Here is a 13,607-nt window from a genome sequence, read left to right as displayed (position 1 = left end):
CTGCACAGAAAGTAGGTATGAGAGGCAAGATTTGAATCCAGGCCTTGTGATTCCAAAGATTCTGCTTTTCCCAACATTCTCTAATAGGTCTGGGAGTTTGAACCCTTGAATCTTTCTCCTGAGATATTCTGACTCCAGAGGAAGCAGTCTTTCTGCCATATTACTTATAAGCAGTTGACTCCGTGTGTCGTCCCAGATGCCCAGGCAGCTTGGCTTCCTCCTTTTGCCCTTTGCGGTACAACCCATTAGGTGGCACTTACTTTATACTCGACCTCTCTCTGGGTTTGCCTCTCTCCACCAGTTTGAGGGACAGCCCAGCCTAGCCCAACCCAGCCCAACCCAGTCCTGCTTGGCCCGACCTGGACTGGCATAGGCTGACTCATTCTCAGTCTTCCTGGGAGCCAGGCTGGTCTGGCAGGTAAATGAATCACCTTCTGGCCTTCCATTGTCCAACACACAAAGTGGAGATAGATCCAGCCTAGGATACAGGTTCAGGAGTCTGCCTCGAACTCTGGAAGGGAGCCCAGCGAGGGAGAATTTGTTCCCCAGTCATATGAGAGATAGAGAAGCAGGCAACTCTCCTTCATCCCTGCTTGGAAGCTCACCTGCCTCCTTCCCCTGGGCAGAGGAGAGTTGGGAAGAAGCCAGGTAAGCCTGTTTTCTGTTTTCTGTTTTTTTTTTTAACAATCCATTGCTGTGTGCTGACATAGATCTCAATTTGTTCTCGTGTGTGACTTGTGAGTTGTGGCATTATCTGACAGTTGCAGATCTGGGTAATGAGTCTCTCTGTAATAATTATGACCCCTGCTTCTCCACTACTCAAAGTTTACCAAGTATCTTCCTCAAATCTCTTCGTCTCTATTTGGTTTCTGCCTTCCTGGCTCCACTGTAAACCTCCTGAGGACAGGGAAAGTTTCGTTTTTGTTTTTCTAGCTAATCTTTAGCATGATGTATGCTTGCTTATTGGTGGATTTGTTGGTTGACCTTGTTTAAAAAATTGTCATCCCTATTTTACAGATGAGAAAAATGAGGTTCTGAGCAAAAGAAACTATTATAGGCTTCAGAGGAACAAGATCCTTTAGAGCAGAGGTGTCCTAAATCAGATTAAAATGCAATTGGGAAATATTTAACCATGAAATAAAAATATACTATATAGACAATGTGAATATGTAGTTTTCCAAGTCATTATGCTGTCTCATTGGGATCTTGTTGTTCAATCATTTCTCAGTTATGTTCAACTCTTCATGATCTTATTTGGAATTTTCTTGGCAAAGATACTGAAGTGGTTCGCCATTACCTTTTTCAGCTCTTTTTACAGATGAGGAAACTGAGGCAAACATGATGAAGTTATTTGCCCAGGGTCACACAAGTGCCAGGTATAGGATTTGAACTTAGGGAGTTCAACTGACTCCTGGTTGTGCCACCTAGCTGTCCATTTTGGATACTTATATTGCACTTACTTGATCCATTTTATTTGAGCCCAAGATCACTGTTTTAGAGCTAATCTAGCCTAGAATCCTAGAGAGAAATAGTTCATTAATTACTCAACTAGCCAACAAGAATTTATTAAGCATTGACCATTACACAAGGGACTACAGATACAAAGAGGAAGAAAAAAAAATGGAGGTAATCCCTGCCCTCGGGAGATTTATCAACTAACCGAGGTAGACAGCATGTACATATTTAGGCAAAAATAAAATAGATATTAGATTTTGAGAAGGCACTTGTAGCAGGTGTGGAGGCAGGGACTGTGGGTGTGGGTGGGGAGGGTGGGGAAGACTTCAGGTTGAAGGTGGCTTGAACTGAACCTTGAAAGAAAATAGGGATTCTGAGTGAGGATGTACTGGAGCCAGTAACTGAACCAGGTCTCTACTCCTAGACTTCATTCTACTGTACAGTAACAGATACTCATAGTCTTTAAGGTTAAAAGAGACTTGGGTTATCTTATTTTGCATAGAAGGAAACTGAGGGCAAAATAAGAGAATTGGCTTGCCCAAAATCATATAGCTCATCTGAGCAGATTTGAATTCAGATTCTTGATCAACAAATCTAACATTCTCTCCACTGTGCCAAGTAGTCCCACACTATTCATTCATCATAATATTACTCCTTCCAGAACAGGACTCCAGATTGGGAGAGGAGGGTGAGAGTAGGCAGGGAGGCTACTCTGGCCAAAACTATAACTAGGCTGGTGAAATAGAGAACTTTGCCGTAGGGCTCAGACCACACTTCTATTCCTTCAGGTGTATAGAAACATGAATCTGCCTTGAGTCAGAAAGAATAATAAATGAAAATAGAAAGCTACCAAATGGTGGCTACCTCCCCCAGTGAGTCTGCTCTGTCTCCTCTCCCCCTCAGGTCCCATGGACAGTCCTCCCAGAAGCAGCCTTGCAGTATCCTCTGGGTTTCTGATTCCTGATGCCTTCAAGTGAATTGAAGGCTCATTTCAAGCTGGACATAGGTGTTTATTAGTTATATCTCTGAATCTGGTTGTGGGGAGAAAGAGAAGAAAGGTTTGAAGGAATTGCCAGTCTTAGGATTGTTCTCCAGCTCCTCCTCTTCCTCTAACAGGTACAGTGGGCTCTCTTTAGAATGCTGAAACTTGGAGGAGGAATAGAATTTTTTAAAAGCTAAAGGATACCTCAGAAGTCATTGGGAGAGGGGTGGCTAAGGTGGCATAGTGGATAGAGCACCGACCCTGGAGTCAGGAGTACCTGAGTTCAAATCCTACCTCAGACACTTAATAATTACCTAGTTGTGTGGACTTGGGCAAGCCACCTAACCCCATGGCCTTGCAAAAAACCTAAAAAAAAAAGAAGTCATAGGGAGATTTTGAGAGACAGGATTAAATTCTCTCTTTTCCTCCTGTCTCTGAGTTTATCCACTTTTTCCTCATCTCATCTTACCCTCTTGTGGTGGATGAAAGATAAAATAACAGAAAACAAAGGTATAGACTTCCTAGCATTTTGATTTATGAAGCAATGTGTACCAATTTCCTAATAATACAGTTCTAGGTCCCTTCCTCAGCTTAGAGTTGGACTCCCAAATACAAGGAAAGACAGAATTTTATACATTAAAATAATTAAATAAGACAATTAATTAAAATAAAGCAATGCAATACTAGGAAATCTTATTTCTAATTGGAGAAAAGAGAAAGTACTTTCCAAATTGGGAAGGAGAGAACAAAGAGTTACCATTCTCTGAATTCAGAAAAAGTGGTATCTCACTCTTCCCAAATGTCTGTGAATAATCAAAGCAACATAGAAACAATAACTGAAGCATCAGTATGAGGCCACTTATACAGGGTCTCCCCAAGACCTGTACCTATGCCTTGAAACAGCCTCCTTTCAATCTGTTGAAATTCTTCTTCGCTGCCAAGGTCCAGCTCAGGTGCCATTTCCTCCTGGAAACCTTCCTTGATTTCCCCCCCAATTCTGAAGGGATCTCTTCCTCCCCCTGTAATTTTGGTAGAGCCATTTGTCTGGCTATTTCTGAGCCTCAGAAATGGGAGATAGCATGTTGGAGACAGGGAAAAGCTAGAAATCTTATTTGAAAGAAATATGGAATGAAAATGGGAATGGGATTAATTTCAAATGTGGCTGGAAAAGGGAGGTAGAAACCATACAGTAAAAGCCAGGCTAGGAATTTTTAATTTTATGCTAGAATCAATAGAGAGGGACTGAAGACTATTGAGTGGTGGAGTGACATAATCACTTGGCTTCTATAAGTAGCTCCTTTGGACATTTGTAAGGAAGATGGATTTGAAAGGAGAAGAGATTGGAAGATTTAATTAGAAAATCATCACAGTAGTCCTGGTGAAAGATTATGAGGGCTTGATCAAACAGTAGTGGTCACATAAGAGTTGATATGGTGGTCCATGACAGTGGGAGATGAGGGAGAATGGGGAGTCACAGACAATTCAAGGGTTTCATGCTTTGAGGTGACTGATCAAAAGTGATACCATTTGATGTAAATAGAGAAACTTGAAGAGTACATAGATTTAGAGGAAGATGATGAGTTGAACTTTGAATGCATTGAATTTAGAGTGTCAACAGGAAACTTGATGAAGCTCAAGAGAAAGAAAGAGATTTGAGAATTACCTGCATTAATATACGACAGTAACCCTTGTGTTTGGGTGAGACCAATGAAGGAGAGAAAGAAGAAAGAAAAGAGTAAGAGATCTGGAACAGGACCTTGGGGAAGCCACTAGGATTGCCAGATACTGGGCTTTGTTACTAGATAATTGTTTGAGGTAAACTTTAATTTCCTCTTCTATAAAATGAAAGGGTTAGATTATGTGATCTCTAACATTCCTACAAACTCTGATATTCCATGTCCAAATCTTCTTAAAGCTCACTCCCTTGCACACCATGATCCAGGGACTCTGTCCTCCTTGCATGAATTTGACAGTCCACATCTCTGGTCCTCTCACCTATTTCCTGGCTGGTTGTCCACCATGTTTGGAATGCATCTCTCTTCTCCCTTCTCCTTTTCTGCTTCTTGGTTTCCTTAGATTCCTTCAAATCTCAGCTAAAATTTCACCTTCTACCTTGTTGCAAAATGTGAGAAAAGAAACTTTTCCTGATCTCCATTAATGCTAGGACCCTTCTGTTGATTATCTCCAATTCTCTCTCTCTCTCTCTCTCTCTCTCTCTCTCTCTCTCTCTCTCTCTCTCTCTCTCTCTCTCTCTCTCTCCATATAGATATATGATTTTTTTGTTTTCAAATTATCTCCTTCATTAGATTGCAAACTTGAGGAAAGGGACTATTTTTGCCTTTCTTTGCTTAGTGTTTAGAACAGAATCTGGCATATAGTAGGCATTTAATAATTGTTGCTTGCTTGCATTCTAAAGTCCCTTCCAGTTCTGACCTCTTATTCTCTAAAGTCTTTCTCAGTTCTGGTAGGATCTTCTAGTTTAGACATTTTATATTCTAAGACCTTTCCCAGATCTAACATTCCCTGTTCCAATGACCCTTGCAGTTCTGACATTCTCTTTTCTAAGGGTCCTCCAAACTCTGATATTCATGGCCTAAGGTTCTAGATTTCTGTATACTTTGTAGCATAGTTGGAGACCATGCTACAGATCTCACTATAATATGCCTCATTTTGGCCTTTTATTTTTGTGACCTTTAAAGGTAAAGTCCAGGAGGAGATACTCAGAGGATGCCACTAGGTGCCTTGTGGGCAAGTGAGAGAATAAAGTGTGTGAGGGAGCTAATATGAAGCAGTTTTCACAGGATATTGAATAATTTGACATATTTAACACAGGCTCCCAACTGGGATGGTGTTCTTAAGAACAGAGAGGAGGAGGAGGAAAAGACTATTGACCTTCTGGGTAACCTTTTTCTGATTAGTTTACTTTCATTCACACATCTAGAAAATAGGTTCCATGATTCTGTGCTCTATTTTATTCTGTTTCCTCAACTGTAAAATGAGAATAATAATAATAATAATAACTTAGCTCCTAGAGTTGTTTAAGGATAAAATGAGTTAACATTTCTAAAGTACTTTTTAACTTGAAATATTGTATAGGGACAGCTAGTTGTTGCAGTAGATAGAGTACTGGTCCTGGAGTCAGGAGGATCTGAGTTCAAATTTGACCTCAAACACTTAATAATGACTTAGCTGTGTGACCTTGGACAAGTCACTTAACCCCATTGCCTTACAAAAACCAAAAAAAGAAAAAATATTACATAAATATGAGCTATTATTATCATCATCATCATCATCAGAGAATCCTTACAAAGTTTTGTTTCAATAAAAAAGCTGTTAATTCTCTTTTCATGATTTTCTTACATCATCAATTTCTTTTCCCAATTTTCCCTCTACCATTCTAATCTTTTTCAACTTGTCCAGGAATTCTTGCTGATCTTTAGTTCCATGAACATTTTTCTTTGAGGTTTTGCTTGTAGTTGTTTTCATATTGCTGTCTTCTGATTTTATGTCTTGATCTTCCCTGTCACTGTAGTAACTTTTTTCTGATTGTTCTTTTTATTTAATGTTTGCTTACTTTCCTCATCTCCTCACTTTGAACTTTATGTTAAATTTGAAATTTGCTCACAGGGATGTGGGGGAAGGTAGAGAGGCATTGTGCCAAGCTTTGGACTTTTTTGTGCTTTTGTTTTTTGAGTTACTTTGGGTGGGTTTTATATATTTTCAGTGATTTTAAGGTGGTATGATCTAAAGAGAAGTGTAAGTCATTTACCAGGAAAGGACCCTGCTCCCCTGTTGCCACAAGTACCAATGTTCCTCTTGGTCTTTGAACTGTGACTAGGATCTCTGCTCTCCTCAGCCACAAGATCTCTTCTCCACCCTGGAACTGTGGCCCAGACCTGCTTATAAGGCAACAGATTTTCTAACCAGTGCCAGTTCTACCCAGTTACAGTAACTGCTCTCCTGTAATCTCTTTCTGAGCAGTTGTCCAACGCCCTTTCCCATCTGTGGGTTGAGACTTCCCAAAGTTGGTGCTGCTGGTAGTGTATTTGCTGCCTCCATGGTCTACTGCAGTTACTCTTGCTGTGCTCTGGGCTTGCACCCGCCCTGGTTTTATGAAACTCTCCTGCAGACCTCCTAAATTGTCTTAGGTGAAGAATAGCTCTTTCTGACTTTTTGTTAACTCCAAAACTTGACTTGAGACATTATTTTACAGTTGGTTGGAGAGGAATATTGGAAGAGTTTAACTGGGTCCCCTCCTGTAATCTACCATCTTGGCTCTCAAAGTACCCTCCCTTGTAACAAAGAAAAACCATTTGGTGAAATTATTGCATTGACCACATCTGTCAACATATGCCACATTCTATACCTGTAGTCTGCCACTTCTCTACTGTGGGAGAATGTCTTTGTTTCATCACCCATCCTCTGGAATAAAGACTGGCCATTACTTTTCTCTGAAATCTGTCTTCTTTTAGTAATATTTTCCTTAGTAACCTCTGGAGAACCAAGGCAATAAATTTAGTAGCTTTTTAAGGGTGAATTAATTAAATGTTTAACCAAATATAGCCTTTGAATGATGTTATTATTCTCTAAATGATCCTAGGCAGTAAAAAGGTCCCCCATTCCTGCTTTTTACTATTGAGATAATAGTGTATGTCATCCTTATAGTTCTAGTTGGTTCTCCAGTTCATCCAAGTCTTTCTAAGTTTCTCTTCATCTATCACATTCTTTTCTTATGGAAAGATAATATTCCTTTCTATTCCTAAACTACAGATTGTTGGGCCTTATTCTTCAATCACAAGATTGAGAGCTAGAAGAAAACAGAGGCCATTGTGTCCAATCTCATTTTACTGATATGTAAACTGAGATTCAAATAAGTTACTGACTTGTCCAGTATCACACAGTTCCTAAGTATCTGAGGCAGGATTTGAATCCAAGTCTTTCCAGCCTAGCACTTTAATCCGCTATGCTATGCTGCCTTTCAAAATGAGGGGATACTCAATTTGCTTCAGAATTTTTGTTGTTGATTTGGAGTTGTTTTTTTTTAAACAATTGGGCCTATATTGGACTTTCCCCCTCTGTATCCAGGGTGAATATTTGTTCTTCTGTTTGGCTTGAAGCCAGGCTGAAAGTTTATTTGGACAAGGAAGAAAATCATGGATTTCTTTGCTCCAGGAGACCCTGGAACTGCCTCTTGGCACCATGCCCTAAGCATGGCAGGGACTCCTGGGAATAAGTTTCTGAACCAACATAGAAGATGGTTGGTTAGGTAATTGGGTCAGAGGTGGACTGTGGGGCAAGAAGGCAGGTGCCTAAGTGGTGGCCAGAAGGATCCTGGTGCTGTGGGAAAAGCACAGGATTGATAGTCAGAAATACCTTAGCTTCAGTCCCAACTCAGCTTCTGAAATGAAAATTAACTTAATTCTCTGATCATCAATATTCTCACTTGTAAGATGGGGATAATACCTCTATTTTGTGCTTCGTAGGGCTGTTGGCAAAAGGAAGTTTTTTTCTTATATATATGTTTTCTGATTTCTGTTTTGATATGATTTGGTTAAATGGATTTCTTTGAAAAAAGGTGATTTATAGATTTTATGTGTTATGGAAGTGTAACCTATCATAAATTGTCATTGTCATTGTCATTATTATTATTATTGTACCTAGAAGTAGTCAGTCTTCTTTTCTTTATTTTGTTGAACTTGGAAAGACATCTCTTCCCCATGGCTGCAGTGAGCCCTGAGACCTGCTCTGCAGGTCTCTCCCCATGACACTATGGCTTTTCTCAGCCTTTAGTCAAGGACTCAGCCCATAGTCAAGGATTCAGCCCTAGACTGTAGCTGTCAACAAATTTTAGCATCTTTAGCACAGGCAGAGGGATACATGAATCAAATTAGAAAAATCAACTGCCCCTCATTCTTAGCATCCATTTTCTCTCTCCTTCTCGATAATCCAGTAATCTTAAAATATTAGAGCTAGGAGGACTTTTACAACACAGAATGTTAGAACTGGGAAGGGTCCTTAGAACACAGGATGTCAGAGCTGGGAGGGAAATTTGAGTTCATCTAGTTCAAGCTTTTGCATTTCATTAACTCTAATAAATTTTTATACTACTTTAAAAGAGGAAATCAAAATTATAGTTATTTATTGATAGTGTGGTCATGAGGCAAAGATCCCTGGACTGGTATCAGGTTGTCTGGATGCTAGGACTGTCTCTGCTATGAATTTCCTTTGTGACGTAAGCTGTCTTCTTTTTCTGGGTCTTAGCTTCCTCCTCTATAAAATAATTGGGTTGGGTTCAGTGATCTCTAAAGTTTCTTTTTTTTAACATTAATCCTTTAAGGTCCCATCTAGCTCAGAACATCTTAAACTGAATAAACTGAATGCCAGGTGGTATCCAGATTGATGTTTTTATTTGTCCTTCGTTCTTGAAGAAGACTATGACAGCAGAGAGGGGATGCCATGACATGTATGTGAATTGGTTTTGAATGAGAGGATGCTGTACAAAGTCACCAACCTCTCTTTCTTCTCTGGAACCATCTGAGTCCAGTGGCAGATACAGATCAGGAGGACTGGAGATGACTCTAAAAAATGAAGCAATCAGGGTTAAGTGACTTGTCCAAGATCACACAGATATTAAGTGTCTAAGGCAGGATTTGAACTCAGCTCCTCCTGGTTTCAGAACCAATACTCTATCCACTGTGCCATCCAGCTGAAGTCATGTACCTGAACATATATACATAAAAACAAAAAAAATTAATAATAAAAAAGAAGTGGATGAAAAGGCCCCTTCTCTAGTTGGGATTTAAGTTGGCAGCTGTCAGGGATTGTTTAAGGGGGCTTTGAGGATGGGGAAGACCTTTTGAGAGAGGACATGGCTCTTATCTTTCCCCCAAATCTTATGTGGCCTCAGTCACTTGAATCTTACCAGCTGAGTGACCTTGGGCAAGTCACTTAACTCTGATTGCCTAATTTTCAGCCGACCTGATTCATATCTGGCCACTGGACCCAGATGGCTTCAGAGGAAAAAGTGAGGCTGGTGACTTAGCACAACCCCCTCACTCAGATCTAATTCATAGGATTGTCCTGGTATCATCTCCTTGATGTCATGGTCTTCTTTGAAAATGATGGACAAACATTATTACATACATACACATGATATACAAAAACATACACAACAACCACACAATCCATGCAGACATGTACACAGCATGTGTAGACATATGAACAGATATACACATCTACACACAAGCACACCCACCACACATGTTCATATATACACACACACACGCATATACACCCTTTGCTCCAGAACATTGTAGTATATCACTGTTCAAGTTCAACCTCTGACAAACTGCTTGTTTCTAGAAAAGTTCATTAAGCTACTCTTGCCTTAGACAAGTCTCTAAGTTGCAGAACAGGGCTGATTCCCATGGGTAGAGTCTTTTTTTTTTTTTTTTTTTTTTTTTTTTAGTTTTTTGCAAGGCAATGGGGTTAAGTGGCTTGCCCAAGGCCACAAGGTTAGGTAATTATTAAGTGTCTGAGGCCAGATTTGAACTCAGGTACTCCTGACTCCAGGGCTGGTGCTCTATCCACTGCGCCACCTAGCCGCCCCTTGGGTAGAATCTTTTTTTTAACCAAAGTTTCCTTTCCTGATGAACTCTTGGGTTCAGACCAAAACCAAAGCAGACGAGAAACAAACAGGAACATCTCCCAGTTCTAGAAACTAAGACTGGCTAATCCATTCTGACTAATGTGCACACCATGATGTTTGATGTACTAACCATGTCTACAAAGGAAACCTTGTGCCTCAGATGCCCTGGGTTCTTGAAACATTTCCTGCTTCTCACAGAAGCCAGCTCATTCAAACGCCACCTTCTCCAGTGCCTGTGGCAAGTGGCCATCTACCTTTGTCTTTAAACCCTTCAATGAGGAGGGAGCCTCTACCTCCCAAGGCAGCCCATTCCACCTGGGGACAGATCTCATTTTTAGGAAGTTTTTGCCTCTAGGGAGCCTGTTAGTGGCTTCTCTCTATTGCTCCCAACTCTGTTCTCTTTGGCCAAGCAGAGCAAAGCTCAATACCTCTTAACTAGGTCAGTCCTTTGGCTACTGGAGGACAGTGATCATATTCCTTCTATGATTATTTCTTCGCTTCTGAACTTAGAGTCAGGATGACCTGGGTTTTGAGCCTTTACTAAAGGACACATTAGCTAGTGATGATAGGCAAGTCACTTAACCCATTTTTGCTCAGTATTGCCATCTGCATGATTGACTGACATATACTTCTTCTCTCCCTTGGTTTTTGTGAAAAAGGATGGAGTGAATAAATAGGAAAAAAAAGCTTCTTAAGTCCTTGCTTTGGACCAGATAATTCAAAAAGCAAAAAAGTTCCTGCCTTTAAGGGATTACATTCTATTAGAGGAAGACCTAGTGGTTGAGCTGGTAAATGTTTAAGAATTTGGGGGGCAGCTATGTGGCACAGTGGATAGAGCACAGGCCCTGGAGTCAGGAGTACCTGAGTTCAAATCCGGCCTCAGACACTTAGTAATTACCTAGCTGTGTGGCCTTGGGCAAGCCACTTTAACCCCATTGCCTAGTAAAAACCTAAAAAAAAAAAGAATTTGTTCCCTCCCCTCTAATAAAACTATTTATGACACACTTTTAGGTTTAGTCTGTATTACCATTTTTTTCCTATCACTTTTTAAAGTCTAAAAAGCAAAGCTGTAGTTAATCAAGCCCTGACTTGAAGTTTGTTGCTATCTGAGATATAAATACCTATACTAAAAATTTAACAATTGACTCAGCCAGGCACAAACTGGCTTCAGCACATCCATGGGAAGATGACACATATGGGGAGTGGTGGCCAGGGAGGAGCATTCTGTTCAGGGAAATTTCTGAGATAATTATTGGAATCACAATAATTGATTGACATGTCCTCTTTAGGAATGATAAAACACAGGGCAGGTGCTGGGGTCAAATGACTTTTGACATACTTGCAGGACCTCAGGCAAATCAATCTCCCCGAACCTCAGTTTCCTCATTTGTAAAATAAGGAGGTTTGACTCCTTTTTTCTTTTTTTTAGTTTTCACAAGGCAATGGGGTTAAGTGGCTTGCCCTAGGCCACACAGCTAGGTAATTACTAAGTGTCTGAGGCCGGATTTGAACTCAGGTACTCCTGACTCCAGGGCTGGTGCTCTATCCACTGTGCCACCTAGCTGCCCTGAGGTTTGACCTCTGATATCCTTCGTACCTCTAAGCCTATGGTGTTCTGAGTTACCTATTGTTCCAAAATCACAGTCGCACCTCATACATAAAACCATCCCATTACCCTTGTTCCAATTTATACTCTAGAAACTAGGCTAGAAAGTATGCACATGAGAGCTCACCTTATCAGGCCCCAGATGGGGTGGGGTAGAAACTGGAGAGACAGAGTACAGGAAACAACCTGTTCAAGGCTAATCTTCCCCTGGGATCTGCTTGGACTCCAACTACTGATCAGAATCAACAGGCCCAGAAAAACTTTGGGGGTCAGGTCACTCCCAAGGTTAGAGAACAATCAGCAAGTCATCCAATGAACATTAGTTAACTATCTACTATATGCTGCTTACTGTACCAAGCCCTGGCAAACACTCATATCTCCTCTCTGTTTCCTGCTCCCCTACCCACCCTCCAGAGATGCAGGAGGAGAATCAGAAACTGTTAGAATTAATTGATCCTGAACCAGTTCTCTACCTTTTATCCAAAATGGCCTGAACTACTAACCCAGAGGGTCAGTAACAATATCGGACACAAACTTTCCCAAAACCAACAATGGGCTTTATCTTTTTTTTTCTCTTGGATTTTTGCAAGGCAATGAGGGAACTTTAGTGGCTCTCTTATGATTCTACAGCTAGTTGCATTTGAACCCAGGCGGTCTGTCTTCAAGGTTAAATCTCTTAACACTACATGGAGCTGCCTCTCATAGGGTGATAAAGGAGAAAGGCTAGACCTGGAGACAAGGGGTCAGAACCTGAATTCTATTTCTCTATTGCTTATTAAGGACGCAATCTCAGGCAGACTAACCAATCTTCCTGAACCTGTTTCTTCATGTTTAAAAGGAGAATAATAATAAATGTATGGTTTGACCTCACAGGATAGGTATAAATGAGGCATTAATGGATACTGACAAGCATGTATTAAGCACCTACTATGTGCTAGGACAGCTAGGTGGTTCAGTGATTAGAGTACCACACCTGGAGTCAAGAAGATAAGTTTTCTTGAGTTCAATAGTTGTGTGACCTTGGCCAAGTCACTTCACCCTCTTTTGTCTCAGATGCAACAAAGTTTGGATCAATTCTCTGCTGCTTGTGCTCATTTTGGTCTAACAATTAACACTAAGAAAACACAGGTGCTCCATCAGCCAGCACCACACCATCCTTACATGGAACCAGCAATTATAGAAAATGGAGAAGTTTTGAGTACTGGGAACAAGTTCACTGACCTTTGCAGTGTCCTTTCCAAGGAGGTGCACATTGACAAGGAGGTTGATACTCGTATTGCCAGAGCTAGCTCAGTGTTTGGAAGAGTTGGAAAGAAAGTGTGAGAGAGAAGAGATATTAGACTGACTACCAAACTGAAGGTTAGTCATTGTGCTGACCTCTTTGCTATATGCTTGTGAAACCTGGACAATCTACCAGCACCATGTCAGGAAACTGAATCACTTCCTTTTAAACTGTGTTAGGAAGATTCTGAAGATCACCTGGCAGGAGAAGATACCAGACACTGAGGTCCTGTCTCAAACTAAACTGCTTAGCATTCCAACCTTACTAAGAGAGTGCAGCTATGATGAGATGGGCTGGACATATTGTTAGAATGCCAGACATACGCCTGCCAAAAAGACTATTTTATGGTGACCTCACACAGGGCAAGCACTCACAAGGGGGGCAGAAGATGCAATACTGAGACACCCTGAAGGCCTCACTGAAGAACTTTAGAACTGACTGTATAGCATGGGAGACACTGGCACAGGGTCATCCAGCATGGGGTGCCCTCATGAGTGAGGGGCCTGTGCTCTATGAGAAAAGCAGAATGGAAGCAGCTCAAAGGAAAGGTGACATCTATAAATTTAGGGTACCCACTCCAGGTGTTCACATGGGCTATTTGTGCCCGACCTGTGGTAGAGCATTCCAAGTTCAT

General features: G+C 40.9%; 1 protein-coding gene across 2 annotated transcripts in view; it reads left to right on the top strand.

The window, feature by feature from the left end:
• The first annotated feature begins 394 nt into the window (after positions 1–394).
• ARHGEF10L (Rho guanine nucleotide exchange factor 10 like) overlaps positions 395–13,607 on the top strand; it is a 252,095-nt gene continuing 238,882 nt past the window's right edge. For both annotated transcript variants that reach the window (XM_074218287.1, XM_074218283.1), the window contains exon 1: positions 395–648. The gene's annotated coding sequence lies outside the window, so the exon portion shown is untranslated. The remainder of the gene's footprint in view (positions 649–13,607) is intronic.

The sequence above is a fragment of the Macrotis lagotis genome, chromosome 1 (genome assembly GCF_037893015.1).
Source record: "Macrotis lagotis isolate mMagLag1 chromosome 1, bilby.v1.9.chrom.fasta, whole genome shotgun sequence".
Taxonomy (NCBI): domain Eukaryota; kingdom Metazoa; phylum Chordata; class Mammalia; order Peramelemorphia; family Peramelidae; genus Macrotis; species Macrotis lagotis.
The sequence above is the reverse complement of the archived record's forward strand: the minus strand, read 5'-3'. Positions and strand labels throughout refer to the sequence as shown.